At 40.1% G+C, this 12,032-nt stretch overlaps 1 protein-coding gene across 1 annotated transcript in view; it reads left to right on the top strand.

Annotated features, from left to right (window-relative positions):
- The first annotated feature begins 4,429 nt into the window (after nucleotides 1-4,429).
- The window catches only part of NR3C2 (nuclear receptor subfamily 3 group C member 2), a 273,186-nt gene continuing 265,583 nt past the window's right edge, over nucleotides 4,430-12,032 (top strand). Inside the window, exon 1 of the mRNA XM_065405555.1 lies at nucleotides 4,430-5,071. The gene's annotated coding sequence lies outside the window, so the exon portion shown is untranslated. The remainder of the gene's footprint in view (nucleotides 5,072-12,032) is intronic.

Below are 12,032 nucleotides of genomic sequence, written 5' to 3'. Positions count from 1 at the left end.
GATCAGTAAAAATCATGTCTTAAAATATGCTGGAAACATGTATTTTCAAAATGCATGTCCTGGCCCTCCATACAAGCATGTGGTTGCTAATGTCAACATGCATTAGCAATGGAATTGTACTATACTTAGATGTGGTTCAACCACATCTATGGGCTGAGCCATTAAAGAGCATTTTAAAAAAGAGAAGAAATAAACTAGGTAAAAGGGAATATGTCTTGTTCAGCTAAAACATTAAATATATCTATAATTAGTATAAAATTGTTCAAAATAGACTGCAGATTAATTATTAATATCTGGTAGAAAATGACCATACCATACAGAAAGTGTTACATGTTTTTATTACTCATAAAGACTTCAAAACATTTTGATCATGCATCAAGAACTTGAATTTTATTAATTAACCAGGAAGATTTGTTTTTCCCTCTTCCTAAAGGACTGCACCTATTTGACAGGAGAAAGTAAACTCTAATCTATCAAGCCAAACTCTTTTTTTTTTTTTTAAATTAGTAATGCTTTCCTAAAAGGTAACTACTAAGCAATTACAAACCTCAAACTCATGAGCCTTATGCCAATAGAAATTGGATCTATAGTGAATAAATACAGTTAAAGGAATACTATTTTTGAGGCATGAGTTTGTTTTTGTCTTTCAGCAAGACAGAGTGAAGTGAGAAATGCCCAGCTGCCTCAGCTGGAACCAACACAAAACTTCATCTGCTTTATTCAGTTCTCAAAATAGGGCACAGGTCCTCCTTTTTTCTTTTTTCTTCCTTTTAAAAGTACAGTAGGCTGAATTTAGACTACACCATTACTCCTGTAGCTCCCCAAAACACTCTTCCAATTTAGAGACCATTGGTGGATAAGAAATGTGACAATTGCGGAGCTTTGGTGGTGATTTGTTTGGCAATACATTAGCCATAGCACATTTACCCCATCTTTAGGAACAAAGATGACAACTGCTATAGCGTGACTAACCCTTGTCTGTCTGCTGCTTTCAATCTCATGTCTGACATGAGTGGATCTCTCGTCTAATGCAAGGGAAGAGAATTTCTCATCTAAGGTGTTCACATTGCTGCTGTTGACCTCCTTGGAAAATTGTGATGATGGTCTGCGTTTGCTTATTGCTACATTGCTGTGGGAGCCCATCACAGAATTTTGAATGTTGGTTACATATTTATATGCACATTTTAAATTACATTTTTAAAATTTTACTAATTCCATATTTATAATTTCACCATAGTCTTTAAGCTCCTGTTTTTTAGTGTACATAGTCACAAGTGTTTTTCTTGACTGGATAAAAATTCCAAATTGCATTTTATTTCTTGATCTAGTTTGGCTCTTTAAATTAAAAAATAAAATGCTATTTTCTTGTTCAATGTTATCTTTGCTAGTGATAGCTGCTAAAATGCTGCTAAAATGCATACAGTGCCAACAACTGACAAGTGACATGCTCCTATGAGCCACAAGCAGAAAACAAGTGGGGTTTCCCTTGAATTTGTGGAAAACTTGTGAGCATCCTGTACCTTCTCCCCATCCCCCAGGAGTGCTTTATTCTTCCTGCAGCCATCACTACATACAGTATAATAGAAAACAGAAACACAATTAATACACAAGATAAATCTTCTAATATGAAAAAATACCTGATTTTAAAAAAATACAGGTGCAATCATGATGTCAACACCCCCCCCCCCCCCCCAAAAAAACCAACCTTCAGGGGCTTTCTTTCTTTTACACTCTTATTATGGAAGAGAAAATTTAATTGCAAACAAACTTTAGTCTTTAAAAAAGTTAAACTTATGCAAAAGAAGAGAGTCATAGTATACAAGGTGATAGTATTAATTGTGTAGTATACAATCACATTATTGTGATTTGCAGGATTACTTAAGTGATTAAATAGAGGTTTTTACCTGCTTCTGAACTGCAAATTGTAGCCCATACTTTGTAGCTCTGTTTAAACAAATTATCTGTATTCCAAACCAGCCTTGACACACAAGGAAAGAAGAGAATAGAAGGTTCCTACTTTTTGTTAAAATACATATCAGTACATTTCTCCTTTTTCAGCTACATTATGGGTGAATATAGTCTGCTAGTGGGGGCATAGTGAAATATTGGTTTTCAATAAAAAAACAGTAATTGTGCTATTGAATTCTGTCATCCTAAACTCTGGCCTTACAATTGTCATAGGCTTCTCTCATTAACATTTATCAAGTTTATCATAAACTTCAGATGGATGCTTGGACAGAGTAGACAATAACTGAAATAAAAAGCGGGGCTCAATGGCTACCTAGGTTCATGCACATGCATAACTACTTTTATGAGTAGTGTTGTGGGTCAACTGACATCTGGAAAATTACTCCTGCATGTCTTTGCAGGATCATGATCACAACCCTGAACTCTAAAATAAATGTGTATAAAGTTGGGCATGTTCTTAAGCACCTTACTGAGTCAGGGCCTTAAGGCACGGCCACCTCTTCAGACTTTATTTTTCACTGAGAAAATAAAATTAGAATATATTTAACATCTTAAAATAAACAAAATCAAACTTCTAAAATTCCAGCTGTAAGTGAAATATTAATGTCATTCTCATTAGCTTTAGTGTTCATTTTTAAATACACAAGTTCTTCTGTGTTTGAAAGGTGTGACTGGGTCATGAAGGCAAAGGGTAACACTTTACCCCTATTAACTGCTTGTCACCCTTGCATGCAGTATATGGGGTATTAGCATCCCTATTTCACAGATGTGGAAAATGAGGCACAGAGGTTTAAGCAAAAATGTTCAGACTTGTGTGTGTATAAATTTAAGCATCCAACTTTAGGTACCTACATAAATGGCCTGATGGTGCAAGTATGGCCCTTCTAAAGCTCCTGTTGAAGTTCATGGTAGCTATGGGTGCTCAATACCTCAGGAGTTAGGGAGCCAAAATTGATCCTTGTGACTCAGCAGAGGCTAACATCGATCTTAACTAGCCAAAGCCCAAATGTGGAATGCAGGAAACTTAAGCTGTGAAATTCTTTTGTTTATTGTAAATAACTCTGTACCTTCAGTTACATAATTCTTCAATGCTGATGTAAATAACTTTCAATCATAAATTTGCAACCCTCACTTTAGTATATCTCATTGGTAACTCTGGATGTAAAATGAGTGACTGCCCTCAAGATGGGGGACATCTGAGTAATGTGGTTGTCAAAGTCTCTGAGCTGGGATTAGTCCTTTGTGCACTCAGTCCTTGCTCAGACCATGCTGCTTCTCACACACTTGAGCTTCCTCTTGCAGCCAACGGTTGGATGCTTAGCAGAGATGGTTCAGCAGCGGGCAGTTTGTGCTGGTTTTAGCACCACCTGTGTGTTGGGCTAGAGCTTCCCTCTACAACTGTGAGATGATGCTGCGGTCGTCCCCCCCCCCCCCCCCAAGAAAAATCAAGCAGCTAGGGCTATGGGTTTTCAGGACCCCAGAGGCCAACTCTGGGGTGTAACTATGAAGGAGGGAATTGTAGGAAAAAACCTGTAACAGGCTTTCACCCCAATTACTGGTTTGAGCACATGAGTGCTGAAACAATTTGCATAATGGGGGTGCTCAGCGACATTGAACAAACTTCAAGCGCGGGGATGTCAACACCCCTAGTTCCACAAGCTCTCTGAGTGGTTTCCAGGCTATGTGGGCACAAGGCTGGGGGGTGGAAAGAGAGGGCTTCGTGGGAGGCAGCTGATATTCGCCCTAGGGAGGGCGAAGGCCGGCTCCGGCACCTGAAGCTAATCAGCGCACAGCTGCGGGGAGAAAGCCAGCCGGGCTGTGTGTCAGGCTGGCCCTGAATCAGCCCCGGGCTAACTTTCATCACTTCAGCGCAGTCAGAGCGGAGCCGGATTTCACTCGCCCACTGGAGCCGCGGAGGTGTCCCCCGGCCGGGCTTTAACAAGGGTAGGGCTAGTCCCCGTGGGCGCTCGGGGCAGCACCAGCCCTATGGCCGCGGGCCAGCGCGAGCCCGTCACGGCCCTTCCAGCCAGGGCAGAAGGTGGCTCCCGCCGTGCGTCACCGCACAGAGCCCTGGCCGTGGCAGCCGCCGCCCCTGCTCTCCATTCTCGGGCAGCAGCAGCAGCACCAAGCGCTTCTCTCCGCCTGACGGCTGCGGCGTGGCCCTGCCCGCTGGCCGGGCCTGCTCCGCTCGCCTCCCCCCCGCCCCGCTAGGTGTCTGGGCGAACGCGCGGCGCGGCCAGCCAGCCAGAGCAGAGCGACTCCAAGTCCTTGCGGCGCTCGCTCCTCCTGCCGCCGCTGCCGCGGGGAAGGCGGGGGTGGGCTCCAGCGCTTCAGACTGCTGCTGTCAGAGCCGAGAGACACGCTCCGCCTGGGGAGAAGGGAGGGAGCTATACTCCTCCCCCCACCGCCACCCTGGCCTGCCTCCTTCCCTCCTTCCTTCCTCCCTCCCTCTCCTCCAGCAGCTCCACAAACCAGGAACCAGAGCCAGCTGCAGCCTCCTGTGCGTGAGAAAAACACGGGGAAGCCAAACGGGGAGTGCGGAACAGCGCCAGGAGAAGGAAGGTGAAGGAGGACGGACGCAGGAGGGGAAGCACAGAGGGATTGTCAACATAAAAGGGAGGAAAAAGTTTACCCCCGTGTTACTCTCGCCTCCCTCTTCCTGGGTGGCGTCGCTGGGAGTTTTACCTGGAATGACAAGTTTTTTCAGGGTGGCTCTTTCTCTGACTCCCCCCTCCAGCAGCGGATGAGGGTGTGACACAAGGGGGGAACCCGCCCCGCCGCCTAACCCTCTATGGTGGGAGCTGTCACCAAGAGCAGAGAGGAGCTAATTCGGGTGGACTTCACTGTTTCCAGCTCCACTGTTACAGTGCTGCAGCCCCCCGTGGGGCTGGAGTCAGAGAGGAACTGCTGCCGCTGGGGTTTGTGTGCGAGAGTGTTACAGCCCTCTTCTTCCAGGATATAACTAAAACCACCTCGAGCATTTTCAGTCGCATCTTCATCATTCGTTTCCTCCTAATTCTTGCTATTGCTGCTTGTTGGATGGCTTGTTGGCAGTAGCTGGGGGTCTTGCCTCCTCCAGCCGCCCCACCATGTCCTAGAAAAGGTGAGTGCAGTCAAATCACTTTGCACAGAGTCCTGCGGGAAAGGGCGGGTAGAGAGCGTTTCTTTATGGGGAAAGCAATAGAGCAAAAAAGCCAGGATCAGATATGTTAGTTTGGAGGGCAATGTGTTGAGAGGGGGGAACTAATAACTGTGTCTACAGAGATTTTCAACAGAAAGATTGTGTGTCCAGGTCAAGATCGATACTATTAAAATCAGCTAAAACTTAAGTTAAAAAAAAACACCCATGTCTATTGCTTAAATAATAACTCATTAGCAGCCGTGTCTCTGGGTAGCTCTGCTGGGTCTGGGAGCCTGGCTCATTCCTCGGCCCACGTCTACTGCTGGGTCTGGAAGTGGAGATCAATTTTTGGCAGAATATTAAAACATGGAAGGCACGTGACTTTTAAAAAAATAATCCTAAAGTAAATACATTTTTTATCAGACGGGCGCAGTAACGTAATCCCCAGCTTTCTAAAATATAAATTCCACGGAATATTTAAATATATTTCTCTACTCTTAAACCGCTTTCATTGTACGATTCTTCTGCAGGTTTCCCGTTTTCCCAGGGTACCTCTAATTTTATGGGATTTGCTCGGGGCGTGAGGGAGTTTATTCTTGTCTGGGAATTAAACGGAGAGAAATAGGATCAAGGGTTGGATGGGAGGAGTGTCTGTGTCAGGTTTTAGCTGGCGAGAAAGAGAAGCTCTCTACACCATTGCTGCTGGTGTCAAAATCTGGAGAAGGGGAAACATACATTTTCATTGATTGATGCTTAGGAGTGACTTAGGAGTCATTATTGCTGATTTTGAAGCCCAGGGTTAAAGGATGTTGGCATAGAACTACTGAGGAATGTATCATTTTAAAGTTTACATTGTGTTCTTTTCTTTTAAAAATATTTATAAACTTTGGAAACAAGCAAACAAGGAGGGTGAAATTAAATGCTTCAGGCTCCAGACAGCGTCTCGAGTTTTAAAATAGTTTTATTGCCCCCATTTATCATTTACCCTCACTTGAAAAGGAGGAAAAGAGAGAAAATCTGTGCGCAGCATTTACAAAGACTACACTAGGCGCAATAAAATGAAACCCAGAGGCAAGCAAAGGACAAGTCCTTGAACCTTAGTGAGTTTCTCTGTTTTAAATCATTACCGCATCGATAACATGCATATTCATGCATTGTTTAAACACGGAAATTGAAATGGAAACGTGATAGTCTTGCTGCACGGGTAAGAGGCGATGATTATAAGCACAGAAAGGGAAAGGCTGCGTCCTTCCAAATTTGCTCCCTGGCCAGCCAAGCTGCTCACCTTGGCGCAGGTGGAGTTAACTTTGTCTCCAGGAGACTGCGGTGGGCGGGGACAAAGGCTCCCTTTTTATAGACCCTAGTTTCTAGCTCTACCTGAGGAGAGGAACCACCCCCACTCCCAAGCCTGCCGTCAGTCAAAGGGGTGGGGAATGAAATGGACAAAAACGCCAGCGGGGAGGGCACGCTCTCTATCACAGCCCTGCCAAGACTCCGTTTGGAGGGGGCCTCCCTTCTTCTGGATTCATTTCAAGGCACTTTTAAAAGTATTTCCCTCGTTAGTTTATAATGAGGTGGTTTTTAACTCCTCCAGTCGATAACAGCGGGCCACTGTCCTGACTCCACTCTGGCTGGGGAACTGGGCTAGAGGGGATGTTTAGAGGGCTGCACGTTGCATTGGGAGAGGTAGCTCTGTCCCAGGTTCTGCGCTCTCTCAACGAGCTTCTGTGGCTTTAAGGAGAGATACATTTTCCAGCCTGTGTCGCAGCAACTTTGTATCAGTCATGTCGCCCGCCCCTTGACTGAAACGGCTTTCGTCCAATGAGAAACCCTCCTGAGCCCAATAGCGCGTCTCTTCTCTTTCCCTCCGCCAGTGGAGGCAACCGAAGGGCGGGATATTAACTTGAACTTTATCTGAACATGTGACATGTTTTTAAAAGGACTTGGCACCTTTTTTTCCCCTTCGTCTGCCCTGCTCAGTGTCATTGGGCGACGTAGCGAACTTCAGGTTAAGAGGGAAACCAGCGGATTTACCTGCTGGCGAATAATTATTTCTTGTTCTAATGTGAAACCATCAGCATTTTCTGGCCTGGATGTTGGATTTAGGTGGGTTACACTTTAATGGAAATGCGGACTGTAGCAACAGGTAGAGACAGACAGCGCAGGTGTCCGGGGGAAGCACTGGCAGTTCTTGTCCTCTTATGGCTCAGTGTCGTTGTATCCACTTTGCAAAGGAGGTAGGGCTTTGCGCGTTGTTTTGTTTTTGCAAGGGGAGATGGGTCTTCAGATGTCCCTTTTTATTGCCGGAGATGCTGCATGTTTTTATTATTTTATGATTTTAGTCTAGGCTCTTTGTGTTTGGAATGCATATGGACATTTACAAGTGTGTGCTTTCCCACACCGAGAGATTTCCCCCCCCCAAGTTTTGTTTATTGCATTTTAAAAAGAAAATCCACAGATCAGATTTGTAATTGTTTGTTGTTAGGAATAGGTCAGTTAGTTTCAACAACTTCCAATATAAAATCAGCTGTCTTAAATCTAGGTAGAAGTCAAGCTGAGCACATGCAGTGATCTGTTTAATGTTCATCAATCTGTAATAAATGGTTTCATATATATTTGCTAGCTATGTTTCATGGTTATTTGGTTTCAGTGACAAACATCCTCAATGTTTCCTTGATTTCTCTGGCATCATTTTGTTTTGTACGGTTAGTCAAAGAGGACTATTCCTTATGTTCCATTCTTGGCTTTTTATTCAGATGTACTGTACAGATCCATTTGTGTATTGTAGCTTAATCATTTTCATACTGTAAATTAGAATTGTATGTCTCTCAAATTTAGCTAACTGTGCCTATATTTTATAATTCAGTACAGAATATCTAATTTTCCCATGAAAATATAAAGCTAAACTGTTTAGTGGCGGAGGGGGGCAGGATGTGAGAAAAAGAGCACATTAAAACATAAAGAAAGATACTTATAACTTTCCATACTCCATTTGCTATCTTGGTAATTATTCATATTTGTATAATAAAGCTTTCTCTAGCTGTGTGATCCTATTCTGAAGTCTTAATTCTGAGCTTATGCCATCACAGAATGTTGTCTTGAAAATAATTAAGAAATCATAAATTACGCATTCTATCACTGTAGGATAAGTGAGAGGAGGTAATGGGTATTGAGGGAGAAAATTCTAAATTCAGCAAAGATATCTTTGATAATTAACACACAAGGCAAAGTAAATAAGAATTAGATGAAAGACAAATGGTTATCTGTTTAATATGACATAGTTCTGTTTTTTCTTAGCAATAGTTCATTTTTAATCCTGAATGCAAATAGGGAAATAAATTCAATCCATGTTTTCAAACTATTATAATCCTATATAAAAAATTAAATAACTCGAAGAAATAAAAAATAGAAAAATTATAAGTAGAGCTTTAAAAACAATTCAGCAACTAGGAATATGCCACACTCCCACCCCGCATGCACGCACTCACAAAATCCCATGTAATGCTCTGTGTTAGGACAAATGGAGAAATAAATATTTCCACTATTTTTTTCCTCTTCAAGGGGCATATACTACCCTTGTTTTGCATGTGGGACACCCTTTACCATTAATGGGAATTCTGCACACACACACACAAAAAAAAAAAAAAAAGAGAGAGAGAGAGAGAATGTGAGCCATTTTCTGCTCTGTTACCCTGTGCAATGCTGCTGAAGTAACTGTGTGATTGCCTGGGAGTCATTGACAGAAGAATATGGTCCCACGTCCTTAACTTTGCATTTAAGATTTGCAGCTGTCAGACTTTGATTAGTCTAGTCCTTCTATCTGCTTTCATTTGTAAATGGTACTTCACTGACTTGGGACAGTCAGGTCTGAGGATAAAACTTGGATCTCCTGAGTAGTATTACATCTAGGTCATCAAAGTGGCACACCGATGAATGATATTTAAAGAAAACTCAAATAACAACAACAAAAAAGAAATATGCCCTATTTCCAAGTTAGTCACTGATTTAGATATTAGAATAAAAAAAAACTGGATTTAGTTCTGATTTTCTTATATTTAGGTGATCTTCCCAGTACAGAGATTGCAGGTACCATATAATTTCATTTTTATTTGACTGTTGCTGAGAAATGGGTTTTATGCCTGATTGTCTGGAGACTTGGACTGCATCTGTTGAATGTTCGGTGGTGAAACACTTAGGTCACAAATGTTAATGTTCAAGTACATTTTTTGAGGTTGGGGGAACAAGTTTGTTCATAATATAAATATTTATTAAATGGCAAATGCATAAGTATAATGTCCAACATAAATACAGTCCCTCCCTCCATTGTCTAGCAGTTGTGAATTAGACTCTGGGCTAAAACTTCTTAGAGATTTGTAAAAATAAATGTCTGTACAGTACATGGGGTATAGATCCGATGTGCATACACGAAAGTCAATGGATTCTTTTATCAATTTTTGCTTTAAAAATACCAAACAAACAAACCAAAACCTGATCCCATCAGCAATTCGAAATAGACTTCTTAGCATTAGTACCCACTGCAACACTTATTGGTGGCAATAATCAGCACTACCAAGGAACCTGTTTGTCATGTGTTTTTATTTATAATTTTAGACCTAGCTTATATCAGGCTATATATAAATCTTTCCAGGCTTTTTATCCCTTCTAAAATGTATCTTCCAAAGAATGGACCTCTTACTATAGCTGCTGAATCAGGGAATTTACCACTTAGACTGCTATAGGCTTTGATTTGTTAAGCTTTTCAAGTTTATGTGCCTAATGCTTAGGCACTAAAGATGAAATTTACCCCTGTGCAGTGGTGTCTATGCACCACTTAAGTTCTATGGCTTAAATGGACATAAGTGGTGCACAAGTCTTCTGCTGGGCCTCTGCACAGGATTGAAATTCACTCTAAATCCATATTTATGCCTCTAAATGAGTGTTCTCATTTTTAGAAATGCTGAATACTCCATGGCTTCATTTGGTCTCAGAGAGTTTTGAGGGTGCTCAACATGTTTTAAATATTTCTTTAGGAGTCTAAATATTGGTTTATGTGTGTAACTTTAGGCATTTATGTTTGGAAAATTTTAACCTATATGAACACTGTTTGATGTGTAGGACACTGGTTTATTGAAGACCATCAAAATTTTGGTTGTGCAAGGAATTCAATTTGATACCAAACATAATGCTTTTATTGGTCCATAATTTCGTAAATTTTTGTGCAGCACTTGTGGCTAAAGCACAGCTGTCTACTTTTAATCTCATCCTTGACGGAACTGTCAGCAGTGATAGGTACACATAAGTTTCTACCTGTTCTGTGACTTCACTGCAGCTGCATTTCAACACTTTATGTATCGTGTCTTTTCCAAGATGCATGTTGTCTTCTTGGCATTTATTATATATCCAAGCGGACTACATCAATTTTCCTAGGTAGCAAGGAGTCTAACCATTAATTCAAATTTGTGCCAGTTTTATGATGTCATCTGCATAAACTAAGGAGCTTAACTCAAGATCACCCAATGTCATGGTCTCCAACTTGTCTACCATTCTTAATGTCCAGTTTAAGAACATGATGAAAAGCGATCGTGATTCCATGCACCCTTGTCTTACACCAAACTTTGACTTGAACCAGTTGCTTGCTTTTCCAATGATTCTTATGGCACTGCAGGAGTCCTTATACATAGCTTTTATAATTGTAATTATCTTATCTGAAACTTTATATGGTTTTGCTACTTTCCATAATGTTTCCTTCCAAACAGTATTACTCTCTGGTCTGGAAGCAGCTGATTTAATTAAGTAGACATCTGAAGGCTGGAGGCAGTACAGATGAGAGTTCTTTCAAAGGTGGCAGGTGTAAAGTCCAATGATTTTAAGACAAATAAAGAAATTAGAAGGAGAGGAGGATGTGAAATTGGGTTATCAGATTGGCTGCCATTTGAAAAAGATTACATTGGTGGGGACGTTGCAGAAGACAAACACATAAGATGCCAAAGAAAATAATACAAACACCACCACAGTCAGTCCAACCTAGAAGCTGACCACTGACTAGATGGTGGGATATTGTATGCAGGGACATGACGAGGCAGGCCTTAATGGAGGAACAAGCTATGGATAGGAATCAGTGGTGATGCCGTACTGCTCCCTGTGTCTGCAAAGATGCTTTTGGCTGGAAAAAAAAAGAAATTCAGGATCAGATATATATAGATATATAGCTATATATATAGATATAGATAGATATAGATATATAGCTATATATATATAGCTATAGCTATATATATATAGCTATAGCTATATATATATAGCTATAGCTATATATATATAGCTATAGCTATATATATATAGCTATAGCTATATATATATAGCTATAGCTATATATATATATAGCTATAGCTATATATATATAGCTATAGCTATATATATATATAGCTATAGCTATATATATATATAGCTATAGCTATATATATATATAGCTATATATATATATATATATATATATAGCTATATATATATATATATATATATATAGCTATATATATATATATATATATATATATATAGCTATATATATATATATATATATATATATATAGCTATATATATATATATATATATATATATATAGCTATATAGCTATATATATATATATATATATATATATATAGCTATATAGCTATATAGCTATATATATATAGCTATATATATATAGCTATATATATATAGCTATATATATATAGCTATATATATATAGCTATATAGCTATAGCTATATAGCTATATATATATAGCTATATATATATATATATAGATATATAGCTATATATATATATATATAGATATATAGCTATATATATATATATATAGATATATAGCTATATATATATATATATAGCTATAGCTATATAGCTATATAGCTATAGCTATATAGCTATATAGCTATAGCTATATAG

Source organism: Emys orbicularis, chromosome 5 (assembly GCF_028017835.1).
Source record: "Emys orbicularis isolate rEmyOrb1 chromosome 5, rEmyOrb1.hap1, whole genome shotgun sequence".
NCBI lineage: Eukaryota > Metazoa > Chordata > Testudines > Emydidae > Emys > Emys orbicularis.
The sequence above is the reverse complement of the archived record's forward strand: the minus strand, read 5'-3'. Positions and strand labels throughout refer to the sequence as shown.